At 51.3% G+C, this 19,556-nt stretch overlaps 1 long non-coding RNA gene across 1 annotated transcript in view; it reads right to left on the bottom strand.

The window, feature by feature from the left end:
• Nucleotides 1-13,046: 13,046 nt before the first annotated feature.
• LOC110257416 (uncharacterized) overlaps nucleotides 13,047-19,556 on the bottom strand; it is a 94,830-nt gene continuing 88,320 nt past the window's right edge. Inside the window, exon 3 of the long non-coding RNA XR_014831973.1 lies at nucleotides 13,047-16,350. This is a non-coding gene — a long non-coding RNA (uncharacterized LOC110257416). The remainder of the gene's footprint in view (nucleotides 16,351-19,556) is intronic.

Below are 19,556 nucleotides of genomic sequence, written 5' to 3'. Positions count from 1 at the left end.
GCCGTGAGCTTCCCACGGACAGGAACTTTCTCTCTTGCTCACGGCCCCATGCCCACTGCCAGGGTGGTGCCTGGTCTCTAAAGGGAGTTCACAAAGGATGGATAAATGAGTGAATGAGTGATCGAGGGAGCAGATGGGGAAAGGAGAGCTGGGGACAGACAGCCTGGCCAGACTTCGTGCTGGGCGTTACACCCCCATCCTCTGTGTAACTGTGACAGCACCCGGGAGCCATATCAGCCCCCTTTTATAAGTGAGGAAGCCGAGGCCTTACCGATGGCCCAGCAGTCCCGCTCCCAGGCATGTGTCTGGACAAAACCATAACTGGAAAACATACATGGGCCCCCATGTTGACAGGAGCACTATTCACAATAACCAAGACAGGGAAATAGCCTAAATGTCCATTGACAGAGGAATACGGATAAAGAAGATGAGTCCATACGTACAGTGGAATTCTCAGCCTTAAGAAAAGAATGAAATAGTGCCATTCGCAGCAACATGGACCTAGACCTTATCATACTAAGTGAAATAAGTCAGAAGGAGAAAGACAAATACCATGTGTTCTCATTTATATGTGGAATCTCAAATACGGCATAAATGAACATATCTACGAAACAGAGACTCACAGACCTAGAAACAGATCTGTGGTTGCCAAGGGGGATGGTGGGGGGAGGGATGGGCCAGGCGTTTGGGATGAGCAGACGCAAACTATTATATGTAGGATGGATAAACAACAGAGTCCTACTGCATAGCACAGGTAACAATAGTCAATATTCTGTGATGAACCATAAAGGAAAAGAATATGAAAGTATGTATATAAACTCTACTGCATATAACATCTATATTCAGTATATATATGTACACACACACACTCTTCTGCATATAACATCTATATTCAGTATATATATATCTATATTCAGTATACTGAATCATTTTGATGTACAGCAGAAATTAACACATTGTAAATCAAATATACTTTTTTAAAAAGCAGGAGTTCCCACTATAGCACAGTGGGTTCAGAATCCGACTGCAGCAGACTCGACTTCAATCCCTGGCCGAGGAATTTGCATATGCCGAGGATGTGCCCATAAAAAAAACAAAAGTAGCTTAGTTTGGCTGATGAAGAGTAAAACCAGTCAAAAGGCTTTTCCCACCTGGGTCACCCACAGCTGTAGGTTTTCCGACCACCAGGGGGCGAGCCTGAGCACCTGCTGAGACGCTCGGCGCTGAGAGCCTGGGCGCAAAGGCGTCCCTTCTTGTGTGGGGTAAAGTCCCAAGCTCTTCCCTTCCCTCCGCCGCTAAGTGTTTACTCCGGCCGCGCATAACTGTGTGCTCAGGAGAGAAGGCGTCCCCAGGTCTCCACGCCGAGAGTCATCATCATCTCCCATGAAATTTGAAAAGTGCCCAACTTCCCAGTGTCCCTCCCTCTTCTACCTGCTGTCCCGGGCTGGTCCCTGAGGGACACCAGGGGCCACAGCTGGCGACTGATGGGGACTCCTGGTAACTCTTAACAGCTCTGCTCCTGCGGTTGCTTTGAGGGTAACAGATTTGTTTTGTGTTTCAGATGTTGTTATTCCTTGAAATCTTTGCTATTTCAGAGGACACACCGCAAAGAGGGAGGAGGAAAAGGGGGGGAGTATCAGATATTAAGCGGACCAGGGGCTGGAGGTGCTGTTGGGGGGGGGGGCAAGAAGCTGGCGTGGGACAGCGGGCTAATAGTCCCCCACCCCGACCCCTGGTGGAAGAACCCTTTTTTTTTTAGTGCTTAGTTTTAAGAACCTTGATCTTGAAACCCATGTGCCTGACAATGGTGTTATCCACAGCCAGCTTTTTAATTTCACTTTGCCAGGTTACCCAATCTTGAAAGGTGTGTTCTTTATACCCCGAGGGGAGTAGTTTCTATTTTCCAAACTTCAAGAAAGCTGTTTGAACAGAGAAACAGGGATCTCGGAACCAGGCCACCAAGAGCTTTTTAGATTAAAGTAGAAGCGTCAGCAAGAGGATGGGGGCTGTTTTGCAAGGCTACCTGTGGATCCGTTTGAGGTTTTACGACCACCACGGGTTAGCCTACACGATCTCTTTCCGAATCAGTTCCTTGTTTTCCAGAATGCATGTATCAATGAGGAATTTACGCCTCTCTCCACATGCTCCTCTGTCATTTTGTTTATTCGGCATGAATCGAATAGCACAGCATTCATTACGTGTTGCATGCTACCCAGGGTGGGGGACATGGTTTTCCGAGGACTGTAAGGCTGGTCTTGCAACTGGCCGTCCCTTCATCTTGCATCTCATCCTGGGGAAGCTGTGCCCGGGCCTCTGCAGCCTTCTCTTCAATCCCTTCTCTCCAGCCCAGGGGAAGGGAGGGATGGGGCCAAGACCCTGCCTTGCTGCCCAGGCCCCTCCCACACCGAATCGACTCATCTTCATCCTCGTCTCCACTTTCTGCCCCTTCCTTGGAGTTCCCAGCCCAGCACAGGGGATGTTGGTGATGGGAGAAGCCCTCTCCCTACGTTGCCCTCTGTGTTCTTATCAGAGGATGAGGGCACATGCGCTGAAGGGCAGCCACTGCAGTGGTCCTGGCCCAAATCTCATCTCGCCCCTCCCTGGTCCCGGCTTCACGCCTCCTGGAGTGAGCACTCAACAGCGAGATGCACTCACGCTCTGCCCCAGCTTAGAGCCTCTGGGATGCTCACAGCCACAGCGGGAGACCCCAGGTCCTCCCCGTGGTTTTCCGGGCTCCTCCTCCGAGTTTCCCCAACAGCCCCTTCTCACCCCCGTCTTGGCTCACAGGGTCACCCTGCCTTTGGGCTCCGTATGCTGCCAGATGGCCTGACCCCTTCTCCATCGGATCAAAACTCCTCCTCTGCCTCCGAGTTGGAGTTGCCCCCCGCCCCCTCCCCTTGCTCTCAAGAAGCGCACCCCTCCTCCTCTGCCCCCAACCCATTTATTCCTCTCTGGGCAAATGCACGTTGTTTTGTCATCACTCTATAGCTCCGCGAAGATCCAAGCTGTCCCTGTCACCCAGGGTTTAGCAAGGATGTCACATCCGCTAGGAGCTCAACAGACGCTGACTTCTGAATGAAGGAACACAGGCGGGATGCTTGTTCTCACTGCAGGACCCTGCCCAGGTAGACACATACAATGCCATCCCTTTATTTGAGAGTAAAATCTCATTTGTTCCAATTTTCGTGGGAATGACGTGTTGCTTTTAAAATTACGCTTTTGACACAATTTTTAATGGCTGTTTTGTTCCTTCGGGATTTATTTCAGGGGCCTCCTGGGAAGCTGGATAAACATCCCATGACTTTGGGGACCAAAGGGCAGTCTGTTTTTTCTTTCCTTTCCAACAGAGCAGCAATTGTTAATAGCAATAATGAGAAGCACTGTTAAAAGCATATCATGCTGATGGACTTAATACTCACTATAATCGTTTGAGATGGATACTTGCTGTTATCTTCATGTTATAAGTAAGAACTCCGAGGCACAGAGAGGTTCAGTAACTTGTCAAAGGTCACACAGCGGGAGCAGGGAAGAGCTGGGACTCTTCCCTTGCAGTCTGCTTTAGACCCTACCTTTTGCCTTCGCATCTCTCATGTCCTGTGAATTTTCCAACCAGCCGGGGTGGTCAGCTGCACGTTACAGCTAAAGAAACGGAGGTTCAGAGAGGTGCGGTGACATTGGCTAAGATCACACATCGTTGGTGGCAGAGCTGGGCTCAAACGCCTTCTGTCTGCTCCTATTGCTCAGCCCAGGGGCCGCAGCCCTGGGTGTGGGCGTGATGTGTGCACGTGAGTTCGTGTGTGACCCACACCAGCCTTCCGAAGGGGATAGTGTCATCTAAAAGGGAGACCTCTGCCTGTCCAGAGGATGCTTCAGCAATTGTATCTGGAAAATGTTGCTGGCCTTGGGCTATTTTAAGCCATTTTAAGAGTCTCTAGTACACGATCCGACACACATCTTACTCCCATTCAATAAAACGTTATTGCCCAACTGGCTGGAAGGGATTCAAGGAAAAAGCCAGTAAATCATAGACAGAAGCCCCTCAAGAGTTCCCGAAGCTCTGACTTGTGGACGCAGCTTTCCAAGACGTTGCCTGTTGAGCAGACACGGTACAGCCTCAGGTCTCCGTTCCCAACTCGCTTCAAGGCAGGCTCTTAATCGGACTTTTAAAATACGATGCTTATGCACCATCCGACTCCTGTTCATACCTCTGAAGACAGACGTTCACTGAGTCTATTACTTTTATGGTAAGTATTGCTGTGTTCGTTCCCATGTGGTCTGCAAAGGACAGCACCGCATCGTGACCTGGGCGTTGGAGCCGACTTCATTTCCTTCGGGGTCAGAGGTCAGGGTTCAGATGATGGGTCTTGGGTGGGGGGGGTTTCAGCTGGAGCAGAAGGACATTTTTATGAAAAGCAGGTGAAACGGGCGATCGACATTGGAGGACATTGGGGGGGGGGTTCAAATCTACGCTAATAGCACACATTCGTGTCTAGAGTATTTTCCATCAAAGGACCCAGGAAGAAGGCTGTAGCCCAGAGAGGACATTTTTGGAAATGCGTCTTCCTTCAACTCATTTGCGCCGTGAGGGCAGGCTTTGGTGGTCTTTCAAGCAGAAAGTAAGCTGGGGATCTGGGGAGTGGGGGCCATTCCCTGGTGTAGCCCCCGCCCCCAAAGACCTTTGCTCTCATCTCACAGACACAGATTTTAAGGGACTTCTGGTTTTCCATACCGGTGGGTACACGTGGCTGTGAATTTCCACGAACGCCTCGCCGGGGAGCCTGTAATCTCCTCTTTCCCTTCTCTCCCGTTTTACGTTTCATCTTTCTTGGAAGTTACGACAGAAGGGACTTTTGGTAAAAACCCTTTGCTGTTCCTTTCGGTCTGCGATCTTTGTTGATGCCACCCACCTTCCGAGACGCAGAATTCTGTCGCTTCCAACATTTGGCAGAGACACAAAAAGCAAATAAATCAATATTGCCATGGAGACTATCATTTCTGAGCCAGACTTAATTATGAATTATTAAGAATGGTTCAGTTGAATTAAAAGAGTTAGGAGGCCTCCTCTGTTTAATGCAGGCTCCAGTGATGCGTGTTAAGTAGCAACTAGGTTCATTACCAAAAGTTAGATTCATTAGGTTATATAATTTGCAAGTTTCTATTCTTAATTTCTTCTAGCCAATTCCAATTATTTTCTTGAAATAGCATAATTAGTGGCAGGGAAAAGAAAACACATTAACATGACATGAAAATAACGCATTTTTCTTTCCCTTTGGTTACAAAAAATCTTTCGAATGTATTTTTGGCTCGTATGTCACAGCACCTTTACGCACACGGACTTATGTCAAGGAGATGCCCCTTCACGGTCATGTGCACGACCCAGGCACTCACCCCAGGACGCTTTATCAGCAACAAGTGTCGCGGGCAAGCAATTTCATCTCAGCGTTTGGAAAAATCTGAGATTTGCATTTGCCTTTTGGTACCTAATTAAAATTCCCCCAGAAGGTCTTGGTGCCCTTTTGTGTTCCACCCTCTTTTCCTTTCATAGGAAAGTAATTGAGGCTCCGAGAGCCTCATGGGCCTGACCTTTGAAAACGTCCTCATTTAGCGCTGGAAATTTTAAGGAGGGGGTGGCAGCTGGGTGCAAAGCGAGACTGCAGACCCTTTTGGAAGTGATTTTAAATTAGGGTTCCTGATAGGCAATTTCATAACCTGTTTGTCTTCTAAATGCGTCTGTGGCTTTCTGAATTTCTGCATTTCTTATTATCTTGCGTGACTAAGCATTCAGCTCAGGGGAGACACTGCCTATTACAAAGCAGAGAGAAAAACTGACAATTAGCCAGTTGATTTCAGCTATATAAACTACTGAACTGGAAAGTTCCAGACAAGAAATGAAGAAGCGGGGGGTTGGGGGGGAGTGACGGGAGGAGGAGGGGGGGTGGGAGGGGTGGAGAAAGTAAGGGGGGCGGGGAGGGAGGGAAAAGAAGAAAAACCGACCCCTTGGATCTAGCCAGCACTCTGCAAGAGTCGGAAGGACAGATGCAACCTTGTCTCTATCAGACTGTCTCTTCTCTTGGGTCAGTTGTATTCAAAACGGCATCTCTTGCTTCTGCGGTGCTGCCCCTTCCAGACACTGTGGGCTCCAGCTCGTGGTGGACAAGGCACAACTTGATGCCTGGGTTGTATCTGTTTGGGGGTATTTGCCTGCTGGAGGCATTGCCTTTCCGAACACGTTGGCTCCACATCCAAGAATGGCTTTGCCATGGGCCACCTGCCCTAGGACGGAGGTGCCAGGGCACCTTCCACTGGGCTCCACACCTGGATTCCACCACCGCCGCTTCCCCAGATGCATGGAGTCCTTTGTCCCCAGGAAGGGATGGGAAAACTGTTAGGACCAGTCCAAAGGGTCAGGTTGAATAATCAGAAGTACCAAGGTGACCTTTCCCCCAACCTCAAGGAGCAGCGTGAGTACCCATTTCCTGGAAAGGGTAGCACTCTGAGTATTATTCATTTCAGAATCCCGTAAAAACACTGTAGCCCCCAGAGGAGCAAAGGATCTGGTTGGGAAAACGGTGAATTCAAAAGGCTCCCTTCCAGGCTTGTCTTCCCACATTTAGAAACGCGGTGGCACCTCCTCCATTTCGAGCCAGGCTCCGGGTGGGCTCTCTGTGACTCTGTGACCTGCTCCGTGAGTTACCCGACAGCCCCGTGGCCCCTCCCGGAGCCTGGCCAAGTGGAAAGTCTCATAATCAATCACGTCCTCCTGTTGGAGCAGCCCTGAGAAGATCTCATTTACGATAAGAGAGGGATGCTCATTATGCCACGTTTCTTTTCGACAAGATTATCTGAGCAAAAGAGACATGCGGTCAGATTCAATCGTTTGGTCCATTAGAGGGGCTTCTGGAAGTGTTTTTAATGGCCTTTTCCTTGGTGCAAAAGATTTCTGCGGGTCAGCAGGACAGAGGCAGGGGGCATGGCGCTTTCTCTGGTTTCTCCCAGAAACGATTGGTAGGTAAACACGGCGTCTATTTCAGGCCATGTGATGCTTTGATCCACAGAGTCCTGGAGAAACGACTCCGCCGTCAAGCCACAGACCCATCCATCCCCTGCGCATTTACCTTCTCCGCGTGTGTGGTGAGAACTCTTGAAGACCGGCTCTCTCAGCAAGTCCCAAGTGTGCAATGAACTATTCTTATCCACAGTCACCACGTTCTTCCTGTACAGGGAGATGCCTGTCGGGACCTGGTGTCCGCTCCCCGGAGGCCACTCTCCCGCTCGGCTCTTTCAGACCCCGTGTCCCTCGCGGCCTCGAAGCCTTGGGGAAACAGCCTGGGTGTGACTCCCAGGTGACGGGGACTCACAAGCAGTGGTTTCCTGCCTCCCCTGCGCTTGTCTCCCTCATTTGCTGAGAGTGTGGGGGATGAAGCGTGGCGGTTTCCACCCAATTAAACCCAGGCCAACATACGTGCACCGAGAAGCAAGGTGGAGGCGGGTCCAGCGGGGAGAAATGTGACGCAGGGAAGGGGAACGTCAAGGTTATTTACCCTTCTATGTCCTACAGGCCCCAGCACTGGGAGAGAAGTTTCTGGCGTGGGGACCCTCCTTTGCCCTCATCTCTAGAAATGCTTTCCATCCATTTCCATCCTGTTGGCCAGAGGACCCGATCTGAGAATTCTGAGCTCTGGGGTCACGAGCTGACCTTCCCTCCTGTATTCCCAGCCTTCCCGCCCCCTGGAAAAGGCCAGGAATGTTCTCTCGAGTCTGGGTTGCTCCTGCTCCTCAGCTCCAGGGAGAGGGCTGCGTTTCCAGGAAGAAAGCTGGGTCGGCCCTACTCAGCACAAAAACCCTCCCAAGTCGGAGACCCCGCAGGCCCAATCCCCAGATGCCCCTCTCCCCCCAAGCCCCGGCCCCCATGACAATTTTCCAGAAGGCTCTGCTCCAAGGTGAGGACCAGGAGCCGAAGTGTCAACACTCTGGTGAGAAAGTTCTACCAAAAACATGTGAAATAGATTGCTCTCCAGGAAGAAAACCCATCTTTTTAGGTCTCTAAAAAAATAATAATACAAATCTGTCATAACCCGCACGTCCAATTTCTTTTTCTCCTGTGGGAACGATGCACTAGACTGTCACTGCCACGGACAATAAGAGTGAGAGCCAGGCCTTCCGAAGTAGTCACACTACACACTTTATAGCCCTTCCAACAACGCTGAAGACTGACCTTCTTATTCCCATGGTCAATGAGGAAACCAAGGCTTAGCGGGTAGGAGAATCACCCAAAGACCCTGAGCTGAAAACCGGCAGGGCTGCAATTCGGGATTCGGGCCCAGGGGAACCCTCACGTCACATCCTACATCCCAGGCTGTTGCCAGCCCCACCGCCGAGGTACCCAGCTGCAGACCGGAGAAACCGGGGGCCGCGCAGCCCTGCTGGCAGTCTTTTACAGAGAGGAGGCCCACGCGGCGACATTTGTGTTCTGATCATTGTCGCATTTCATTTGGCCGCCTCAGGGAGACGTCCTAAGGCCTCAGGGACAGAAAGCTGAAGCTGGAGGCATCTCGCCAACCGTAAGACCCACGTCCCCTTGGACCACGAGAGAGAAGAGCAGCTCTTGCAGAACGGCTGGCTTCTTGCTTTCTCATCTGGCGGGAAAAGAATCTCTCCACCCTCCCAGACGGCCTTGCCTCTTTAGAAGGGACTGCTTTGACGGATGAGAAGCGTTTTGCTTGTCGAGGGCAAGGGTTGGGGTTGGAGGTTGGAAGCGGAGGACTTTGCATCAGGACTTTACATCAGGCCAAATGTGTGCTTTCCGCGGGCTGTTGTCTTTCTGGGGCACAGAGGCAGCAGGCTTTGCTCAGCACCTCGGGGAACCAGGCGGTGGAGCACCGCTCTCCCACTTCCCCGTGGCCACATTTCTGAATGAAAATAATTTCTTTTCTTTTTTCTTTTTCTTTTTCTTTTTTTTTTTTTTGCCATTTCTTGGGCTGCTCCCTCGGCCTATGGAGGTTCCCAGGCTAGGGGTCTAATTGGAGCTGTTGCCTACACCACAGCCACAGCCATGCGGGATCCGAGCCGCATCTGCGACCTACACCACAGCTCACTGCAACGGCGGATCCTCAACCCACTTGAGTGAGGCCAGGGGTCAAACCTTCAACCTCATGGTTCCCAGTCGGATTCGTTTCCACTGCGCCACAACGGGAACTCCTGAATGAAATATTTCTAATCAGGAGTTCCCATTGTGGCTCAGTGGTAACAAGTCCAACTAGTAACCATGAGGGTGTGGGGTCGATCCCTGGCCTTGATCAGTGGGTTAAGGATCCAGCGTTGCCATGTGCTGTGGTGTAGGTCGCGGATGTGGCTCAGATCTGATGTTGCTGTGGCTGTGGTGTAGGCTGGTGGCTTACAGCTCTGATTCAACCCCTAGCCCGGGAACTTCTGCATGCTGCGGGCGCGGCTCTAAAAAAGCCAAAAAAAAAAAAAAAAAGTTTAAATTAACACCGCCCCTTTAGGGAGGGATGGTTTCAGAACAAGCGAGGGCACATTCCGTCGTTAATAGGGCCACTTTCCGCAAAGCCACTATGGCCTGAGACCTGTGCACTGTCGTGTACCAAGCTGACTAACTAGAAGCAGAAGCAGAGGGCTTCATTTCTTCCTGGGGAGGGCACAGCAGAGGCTGGTGAAGGGACCTCGATAAATACTAGGAAAAGTCAAAATACACCTTGGCTGGAAAAACTTAACATACGTAAATGGAATGCTCTCTGTCTCGGTGACAGAAGAAGCAGGAACTTGCAGATGTTCGAACCACGGAGGGCCAGCAGCGGTGCCCCCGCCCCCCAGACCTGCTTACTCGGCTGACGCCCTCGGCCGCCCGCCACCAGCTGTTAGGAGCTCACACCAGGCCACTTTGGAAGATTGTCCCTGGCCAGTGGGAACCCTCCCTTCTCACCAGGAGACTCCAATCCTGAGCTACGGAATGGAGGAATGAGTGAGTGGACCTCCATCAACAGAAGACTGGGTAAAGAAGATGTGGTCCCTATGTGCAACGGAATACTACTCAGGCATAAAAAAGAGCAAAATAGTGCCATCTTCGGCAACGTGGATGAACCTAGAGATCATCATGCTGAAATGAAGTCAGACAGAGAGAGACAAATAGTATATGATATCACTTATATGGGGAATCTAATAAAAATGATGCGAAAGAGCTATTCATCAAACAGAAGCAAATTCACAGATTTCGAAATCAGGCTTTTGGTTACCACAGGGGAAACCACGGAGGGAGGGATGAGCTGGGACGATGGGAATAATATACACTCATTGCTGAATATAAAATAGATTATGAACAAGGCTTACCGCATAGCCTAGGGGAATCCACTCGATATCCTGTCATAACCTATCTAGGAAAAAAGAACGGATACACGCATAGCTATAACCGAATCATTTTGCTGTGCACTTGAAACTAATACCACATTGTAAGTCAACTATACGCCAATAAAATTAAGAGAATATTAAAACAAGAACAACAAGTGGAATGAATGAGTGAGCATAGTCAATGACTGTCTGATGGGGGGGGCATCTGAAAGCCTGGGTCCCTCGCCTCCGGGGTCAAAGGATAAAGAGTAAATTTTGATGAGCAGCAGCCTCTGGAGTCCCTGTGGGATCAGGAGGACACTCACTCTCTTGAACTCACTCTTGGGGCCTGTTCCCTCCCGCCTTGACTCCCTGCAGGTGTCTGCTGAGGCTTTCTCTGCAAGAACCCTGCCCAGGCTCTGCTTCAGGGGCTCCACCCGGAGACAGATGCAGCAGCTCGGGGGGCCAGTCACCCACTCATTCAATGCGTCTGCTTGGAGAACTCAGCGGGTGCTGGGAGTTTCAATGACTGGGCCCTCGTTCACACAAATGACCACGGGAGCAAACTGTGAAAGGGAGTTTCCGGGTGCTCTGTGGGGCTCCTCTCCTGACTACAGGTGGGGAGGCCGAGGCACAGAGGTCAGAGGCTTGCTCAGGGCTGCACAGCAGGCGGGTGTCTGAGCCGGGATGAGAAGTTGGGACAGTTTGGGGGCAAAACCCTAGGGCACCATCAGCCTGTGCAGGGAAGCTGGCTGTCCTGTTTTTAGGACTGAAACCCGGCTGGAGGAAGATTTGGAGCCAGGGACCTGGAGCCTGCTGACCTGAGGGCACCCCTTCAAATGAGGACACTTCTCACCCCCATTTCTAACCACACAAAAGCATCTCCCAACACAAGAGACCGAGTGGCCGACTCCATCCCCGCTCCCCGCACAGCCTGGGCTGTCAAGCAGTTAATGATGTGTAAATAGACATTTCAATCCTCCGGTTAATGGAAATCGTTGGGCACCTCCTTTTATGGGTCTACAGTTCTCTTCTCACATGTGAATAATCACTCCCAAATTTACCGTTTTATTAGCTGTCTGTCCCCGGGTTGACATGTAAATGGAAGGCCTTGTGCCATCCAGCAGAACTTTCCGCAGCAATGGGGAGCTTCTGTAGGCGTTGGGCCACGTGGCAGCCCCGGCCACACATGGCTGGTGAGCACGTGGACTGTGGCTGGTGTGGCCGAGGAATGGAATGTTAAATTCAACTTCGGTTCATGTAAACCTGAGTTGTCCCGTATGGTCGGTGGCTCCTGCAGGGGACAGGACATTCTGGTTTTAGACAGTAGGGCAGAGAGGTGCCAGGGACTCAGGGGACAAGCGGTGTGGGTTCGAATCCCCATGCCAGGGCTAGGACCTTTGGACTCTTCTGTGGCTTAGTTTCCCCGTGCACAACCTGGAGAGAACGTGGCCCCCACCTTGTTGCGAAGATTCAAGAAAATCATCCCTGGGAGCGGAAGCCCCACTAAACCTCGGGCGTCCGGGACTGGCCTCGTTCAGGGCACAGGATTCCAGTTTCGAGCGGTGACGACGGTTTCACGCATCACAGTGGTGGCTAAGAGAACCGAATTCTTAGCAACACGTTTCACACACGTGCTCTGAAATCGTCCCCAGGGCCGGGAACGTGGGCATCGTGTTCCCGCTTAGTGAAGGTGACTCGGCTCTGGCGTGGAGGAGCTGAAGGAGATGCTGGGGTCTGGAGCCAGACCCCCAACCACCCGACCTCCCGGCCCGGCCCCCTGGCGGACAGCGGACGGCGGCCTCGGCTGCTCCCCAGGCCCCTCCAGGCTGCGTCTCCACGAAGGAGCCCACACGCTGCAAAGGGCTCTTCCCTTTCCGTGACAGCAGACATTCACCAGGACTGAACTTTGCATGGTGGCAAAGCCCACAGCAGAGATACTGCCATCCCTTCGTGGAATTACTAAGATTAGATAAAATGAAAATCTACAAAGTGACATTGCAACACTGCAGATTTTTCCAAGCAGCCTGCTGACGCCCACTCAGTTGATACAAATACTCTGGATTCTTTGGCCTTGGGAGTTGCAATCACTTACCACCCTCCCCTTCCCCGTCCCCCGTCCCCAAACCCCCAAAACACGAACTCCCTGCCCAAACTGGCCGCAGCCTGAAGCCGCCCTCGATCTCCTGGGTTTGGTTTTTTCCAAATTTCATCTGATTGTCTTTCTCGTACATTTGATTTCTCCTTTAAAAGTTCTGAAGAAAACAAGTTTCTGCATGTGGTCTCCAGGATGACATTTTTGTGGTTTACAAAATCTGGATTCAATCCACTGGATAAACGCCAGAGATTTTTTTGTGCGTTACAGCTTGAAACTTTCCGTCTATAGTGGCGAAGTCTGCAGGATTGTTGGGACCTTACCCTTAGCCCCGAAGTTACTCTCCTAGCACTTAGTTGCCATCAGAACTTTAAAAGTGCCGTTTGATGTGGAAAAAGATTTGGTACCAATTTCTCTGTGTGTGTCTTCAAAAAATTTTTTTTTTCCCTATCATGTAACTGGAAGTCAAATGCCTGAAAGGAGAAAGGTGGGAGTTTCTTCTTTGCCTTTTTCTTTTTTTTTAATCCCCACAGCCTCCCCTGAAATCAAGGCACCCCAAGCCAGGACAGTCCACAGAGAGATGGACAGTGAAAAGCTGGTTGTTACCTGCTTTTTTTTTTTTTTTTTTTTTGGTCTTTTTTTAAAAGGCTGCACATGTGGCATATGGAAGTTCCCAGACTGGGGGTCAAATCGGAGCTGCAGCTGCCAGCCTACACCACAGCCACAGCCACAGCCACAGCCACGGCAGCTTGGGATCCAAGCCTCATCTGCAGCCAACGCCAAAACTCATGGCAATGGCAGATCCTTAACCCACTGAGTGAGGCCAGGGATCAAACCCACATCCTCAGGGATACTAGTTGGGTTGTCTGTTGGATTCATTACCGCTGAGCCACAATGGGAACTCTTCTTCTTTTTTTTTTTTTTTTAATTTCCCTGAGAAGTTTCCAGAAATGGTTCCAAGGGAGCTGGTGGAATCGCAGCTAAGACAAATGAGAAGGGGGTCCAAGAGACAAAATACCTCAGTGCTTTCCCACGGCACGGAAACGTTTCCCTCCTCAGATGCTGGAGCTAAAAGCAAAAATCACATCTGCATCAAGAAGGCAGTGAAAAGCCATCGCAGATAAGCAAGATGCAGGCTTGGCCTACCCACCCTGGGAAACCGCGAGGAGGGCGTGCCTGGTGGTGGGGCGCGTGTGCATCCGTAGGAGAAAAGAGGCTATTTCCTTAGCAAATATGGAAATAAGCAGGTACACATGGCTTTTGAGTGCGCTGAAGAGGAGACAGAAGGAAGAATAATTCAGGAGCATTTCTCTGGTAACCTTTTCTGTGCAGGAAATAAGCACCCCTCTCTTCCTTTAAGATGCTCTTGTGTCCCACTTGTATTTAGTGAAGTAATTAATTCATTTCTAACACTCCTTGGCTTGTACATCTGGTTTGAAGGTGAGGCCAGGGAAAGGGGCCCCCGGGGTTTTCACACAACTGATTGAAAGTCGGAGGAGAGAGGGATGGGCTGGGTTTGCATTCGCGAGGCGGACGTTCTCTTGAAAGGGCAGAGTTTTCCTTGGATTGTGCAGGGTCCCACACACACGTGAACTCAGGCAAGGGATTGCCACTCGTGGGTGCCCGTGGTTTTGGATGAGCTACCAAAAAAAAAACCCAACCCAAACCAAACCAAACCAAAAAAAAAATCCACGGTATTTGGAGATGGCTTGTTTCAAAATAAAATGGGTGTTTCAAAAAAATAAAAAGGGGAGTTCCCACTGTGGCACCCAGGGGATTGGCGGCTCTCTGCACCCCTGGACAAAGGTTCAGTTCCTAGCCCAGTACAACAGGTTAAAGTTTGGGGTTAGTAGGTGCAAACCATCATATTTAGAATGGTTAAGCAATGAGGTCCTACTGTGTAGCACAGGGAATTATATCCCGTCTCTTGGGATAGAACATGGTGGAAGATACTATGAGAAAAAGAATGTATGTATATGTATGATTGCACAGCAGCAATTGACACACTATAAATCAACTATAATTAAAAAAAAAAAAAAAGGATCCAGTGTTGCTGCACCATAGGTTGCAACTGCAGCTCGGATCTGACCCCTGGCTCAGGAATTCCATATGCCACGAGGCAGCCCTCATTCACATCAATTAAGCATCTTGGTTTGGGTTCCCTCAGGAGCAAAGCCTGAAACGAAGACTTGGCGGCAACAGCTGGGAGAGAGTCCTCGGAAATGCCCAGAAAAGGGAGGCAGGGAAGGAAGAGCCAAGAGCCAGTTCTCTGACGACCAGGTGGCTGCTGTGGGCAGCAGAGGTTCAGCCCTGCTGGTTTGGTCAGAGAAGGTGCTGGGCGGTGCTCTCCAAACTTTCTGCTGCACAGAATTCCTTTGTCCTGCCAAACTACGGAGAACCGATGTTTTTGTCAAATACAATAACACGGAGAACAAAGACACCCAAGATCCAAGCCCCGTTTTTCTTCTTATGCACGTCAACCATGGTGAAATTAAAGTATCAAATTGCTATTAAAGTTTCTAAGGATTCACGCTCCATTTCAGCACTTGGCCCATCACAAATTGGTACCAAACAGCTCAGGAAACCAGCCGGGACCACACTCTGAGTTGTAGGACTGGTGTGGACCACAGCCCAGAACCACTCCACCCAAGGGGCCGGCAACCAGCCGTTTAACCACCACCGTCCTGCCTGCAATTGATCAAGGGCTGCTTCCGAGGGCATTAACCGCCCTCAGCCTGAGCAGCCCTTGTAGCCCAGTGTGATCCTGTAGAGGGGAACGGCCAGGGCGATGACAGCCTCCGGGTGTAGAGGCTTCGGGCTCTTCATCTTCGCTCTGTGGCTGCGATTCACAGAGCGTGGTACCCAGACCAGCAGCATGTGCATCACCTGGCCCTTCCTTAGACGTGCAAGTTATCTGGCCTCATCCCAGACCTACGGAATCAGAGACAGGGGCAGTGAGGCCCAGCCGTGGGGATTCTGACAAGCCTTGCAGAGGGTTCAGGGGCAGGCTCAAGCTGGAGAACCTCCATGTGAGTGCATTTTAGGGCAATTAGGTCAGTAAGGATTTAAGGAGAAACAGCCTTGCTCTCACATGCAACTGATTCGACCTTAACTAGGTTTGCTTCCTTTCTTTCAAAGGGCTCAAATGAACTCATTTCCCCGAGAAATGCATTCTTTCAGTAAATACAGAGCTTAAGCTCTGTATCGCCTTTCTCTAGACCTGGCCAATAAGCCCGGTGCACACACATCACTTTCAAACCCAGCTCTGAAGCTCTGTGTTCGGCGCTGTTCCTCCAGGCAGCCCTCTGTTAGATGTCACCAGTGGCAGATGATAAACTCTCTCCTGCAATGCGACACCTTCCTGACTAATAGGCCATTAAGCTGTCTGAAAGAGTTCTCGCTGATTAAACAGGAAATGCCATCTGCGGAGTCTGGGATCCTTCTAGGGTCTGCAAAGATGGGACCCAGATGGAGAAGGAGGAAGACGCTCTCATTTGGCTCCACGTGTTCTATTTCCCAAGGTGGAGTAAAATCCACCGAGAGCCTGGTCCCAGCCAGGGGTGGGGGACAGGACTAGACGCGAGGGGCGACGTCCCTACCCGGGGGCAAGGAGGTGGAAGAATGGCTGGTGAGGGGCTCTGCCACTGTGGCGGGGGGGGCGCTGGCATCTGCTGGGTGTGAGGTCCCACTGCCCCACTCCCTCCTCTTTCCTCCCTTGAACCATACGCAGGACGTGGACGGATTGGCTCTGACACACACGGTGGGCGTGGAGCCTCCTTCTCCTGCGGAGCGTGGACTGGGCGCCCCAGCCTGGCTGGCTGTCCCCGGTTGTCAGGATGTCGTCAAAACGTCTGTGTCCCGGGAAGTCTGATGAAGCCCGAAAAGTTTCATTAAATCGATCATGGGTCCTGAGACTAGAAATAGAAAGGGAAGCACCGTGAATGCTTTCCCGTCCATGGAGCTTTGTCAGCTCTGAGTGGCCCACGTGGACTTGAGGATTTGATTCTTGGGTATTTTAGCTGTCGCTATTCCAGTGATTCCCAGCTGGGGTGCCTTGATCTCACCCTCAGCCCGAGGACGTTTGACAGTGTCAGGAGACACTTTTAGTTGTCATAATGGGGGGCGGCGGGGGGCAGGGAAGGATGCTATTGGGATCTAAGGGATGGAGGCCAGAGATACCACTTCATGTGTGGGGACCCCCACCACGCAGACACATCTGGCCCAAGGTCGAGAGCTCTCCCTCCATGGCTTTACGTGGGCACCATTTTCCCCTCAGCCATGCCTAGCAAACCCTCATCAATAAAATAACACGCTAGAAACACAGGAGGGACACACAGGTCCCAGGTGTTCAGAGTACAGATCTGCCGCTGGGTGTTTCAGCTTTAGTCCCTCTTTGCTAGGGAAGGATTATTCCTACGGAGGGTTCATTAGTTAGTGCCTTTGGGCTCTATTTTGGGCAACCAAAGCACCAATTAATTTTTTTTAATGGAAGTTTAAACCCTGAGGTTAGGCACACTCCATTGACACATGGATTAGGGGTGAGCGGGCTGCAGCTCTTGCTGCTCTGGACACGGGCTGGCCGCCAGGCCGAAAGCAATGGGCCTTTCTGGCTTCAGCAGTTCAGCTCCATCTGATGGATTTGTATTGAGCGTCTACAGCGTTAGCAGCCCTGAGGCCCCTGCGGGAGGAAGAAGAGGATGGGGGAGAAGGGGATGAGACAACCTCCAAAGGGTGGTGTCACAGGGGGCTGCTGAGGAGCTAAGAGATGGAGATGATGAGAGTTGGGGGGGGGGAGTGGCGTGGGGGTCAGAAAACCGCAAGCCTAGATTCCCCGCCACAGACAACGACTCCGACGCCCTGGAGACGAGTTCCTGACATCACGTGGGGTGGACGTGTCAGAACTACGGCTGTCTGTGCCGTTTCCCCACCTACGTCCCCAACACAAAGACGAGCATCTACAGGGCGGGAGGTCCCCAGAGCTCTGCTTCAGGTTTTCCAGGTTCTTAACTGGAGAAATAAAAGCCATCGTGCCTGCCTCCTGCCTTCTGGTGGAAATGAATGCATTTTGGGAAACTCTTGCACCGGAAGATGTAATTATTCCGGGCTGAAATGGACCATCACAGACTCACCCCATGAAACACATCTCATTTGCTCCCTCTCGTAATCGGATTTCCACGCACTAACTTCATTAGTGTGAAAATGGAGCCCAAGTGCCCAGCGAGGGATGTGCAATAGTGTGAATAATATTTACTACGTCCAGAGAGCCTTCCTTGGCTCGGCGGGCAGGGCGAAGAGGAATGGGGTGCTTATAAAACCAGCCTGGCCATGGAATCATGGATTCCACAGGGAGCAGGCATCCGGAGGCAGAAAGAAACTCTCCCCAGAGCCCATGGAGGAATCTGCCTTTCCAGAACTGGGCAGAACCAGTGGCTTCTATTTCCAAGCCCCTGGAGCTGGGGCGACCCCATTTTTCAGGGAGATGCTGTGATAGTTTTTGATCCTTAGAACAGGCGACTTGGTTCCAGTTGTTTTCTGAGGGTTTTTAGGGAAATAATAAATGCCCTCCTGGGGCATTGCCTTATCACACCCCACAGAACAGGAGGCAAGGCTTAGGCTGAGGGGAACCAGTCCAAAGGGTTGAGTACGCGATCCACGGCAGTTTGGTGACCGTCCTGGAGAGAGCCCGCCCCAAAGGCAGCTAAACAGGAAAGGGGAATGTCTCCCCTCGCAAATTATTCATTATCTGCAATGACATCTTAATAAAACAGACAGGGTCAGCCGTTGGAGCTTGGTAATTAAACTGAAAAAGAACAGCTCAGCTCGGTGGTCGAAGGCAGTAATATATTCTGACACGGAGCGACCCAAACGAAGGGAAGGGCAGGCACGTGAGGGGTGGCATGAAGATCAGACGTGAGGCAGCCGGCCCCCAGCTCGTCTCTTTTTAGCTGGTGCAGAACCAGCCTGTGTTGAGGGCGGTTGACGCTCGTTGGCTGGGGCCTTTGACAGGTGGCTCATTTAACCAGATTCTGAGACAATTAAAGGGAAACGGCCATGTCTGTGCATTTCCATTTCCTTTAAGAGCAGCAGACGCAAAGCTTCCTGAGAAGCTTGCCTGGAAAAAGACAGTGATCTCGCCTTTCAGAGCAGAGGGAGTGGGGACCGGCCCTTAAAACTCCTCATGTGAGTTTGGTGCTGATTGCCCAGGAAGGCGGAACTCCGTGGGGAAAAAGGAAAGGAACCCCTCCCCGCCAAAAAAAAAACCCCACCAACCTCGGGCTGTCACTTTCAATGTGCTTATCTCAAGGCTAATTACAAGGTCTTGAGGGCTTTGCCCGAGGCAGTGGAGGGCTTGGTTTAGGAACCAGAGCTGTAAGGATGCTTCTGATTTATCTAAATAATAGGCTTTCTCAAATCCACCGGGGGTGTGTGAGCTGTCATTCCGAGAGCTGGTTTTCCAGAGGCTCTAATAGTCTGGTATGTTCCAGCAGTCCCCCTCTGCAATCAAACAGCCAACCTGCGCACGAGGAACTGCCACGAGGAGCTGTCATGGGCGTCTCATGCGCCTGAAGCCGGAGCCCAGTTTGGAGGGCCTGGTTGTCATGCTTGGAGCTCACATTTCCTCTTCAGAGAGGATCACAGAATCAATTTCATGTGTCTTTCAGGCAGGGAGAGAAATGTGGGCTTTAACAGCCCCGAACAGGCATATGTGGTTACCTGGGAGTTCAGTCTTCGAGAAAAGAGAATTCTAAGCCTCCTGACATTCAGCATCTTCCACAATATTCTGGGAACCCCTTCGCTCAGTGATCCTCCTCTCCCACCCCCGACACCTTCCAGCGAGCTCTTCCCATATGCCTCGGTCCTCATCCCAGCTGGCCAGCCAGGTCCCTTGTCCTTCCAGGATAGGAAAAGACCTTTGCTGCCAAGTGTCCAGGCGCTGAGTACATCCAGCCCTTGTTTCAAACCTGCGATTAAACTTCAGTCCACCAGCAGAGTGCTGCCCAGAGTCAGGAGGCAGAGGTCCAGAGACGGACGTCGGCAGGTAGAATCCAGCACAGACGAGCACAATGAGAGCACGAAGCACTCATTCGATCCTCCAGCTTAGGCACCCGCAGCACAACAG

The sequence above is a fragment of the Sus scrofa genome, chromosome 17, assembly GCF_054392235.1.
Source record: "Sus scrofa isolate SSC_HxYL_T2T_F1_AM1 chromosome 17, Sscrofa_HxYL_maternal_Yorkshire_Landrace_v2.0, whole genome shotgun sequence".
Classification (NCBI taxonomy): domain Eukaryota; kingdom Metazoa; phylum Chordata; class Mammalia; order Artiodactyla; family Suidae; genus Sus; species Sus scrofa.
This window is presented reverse-complemented; position numbering and strand designations above follow the sequence as displayed.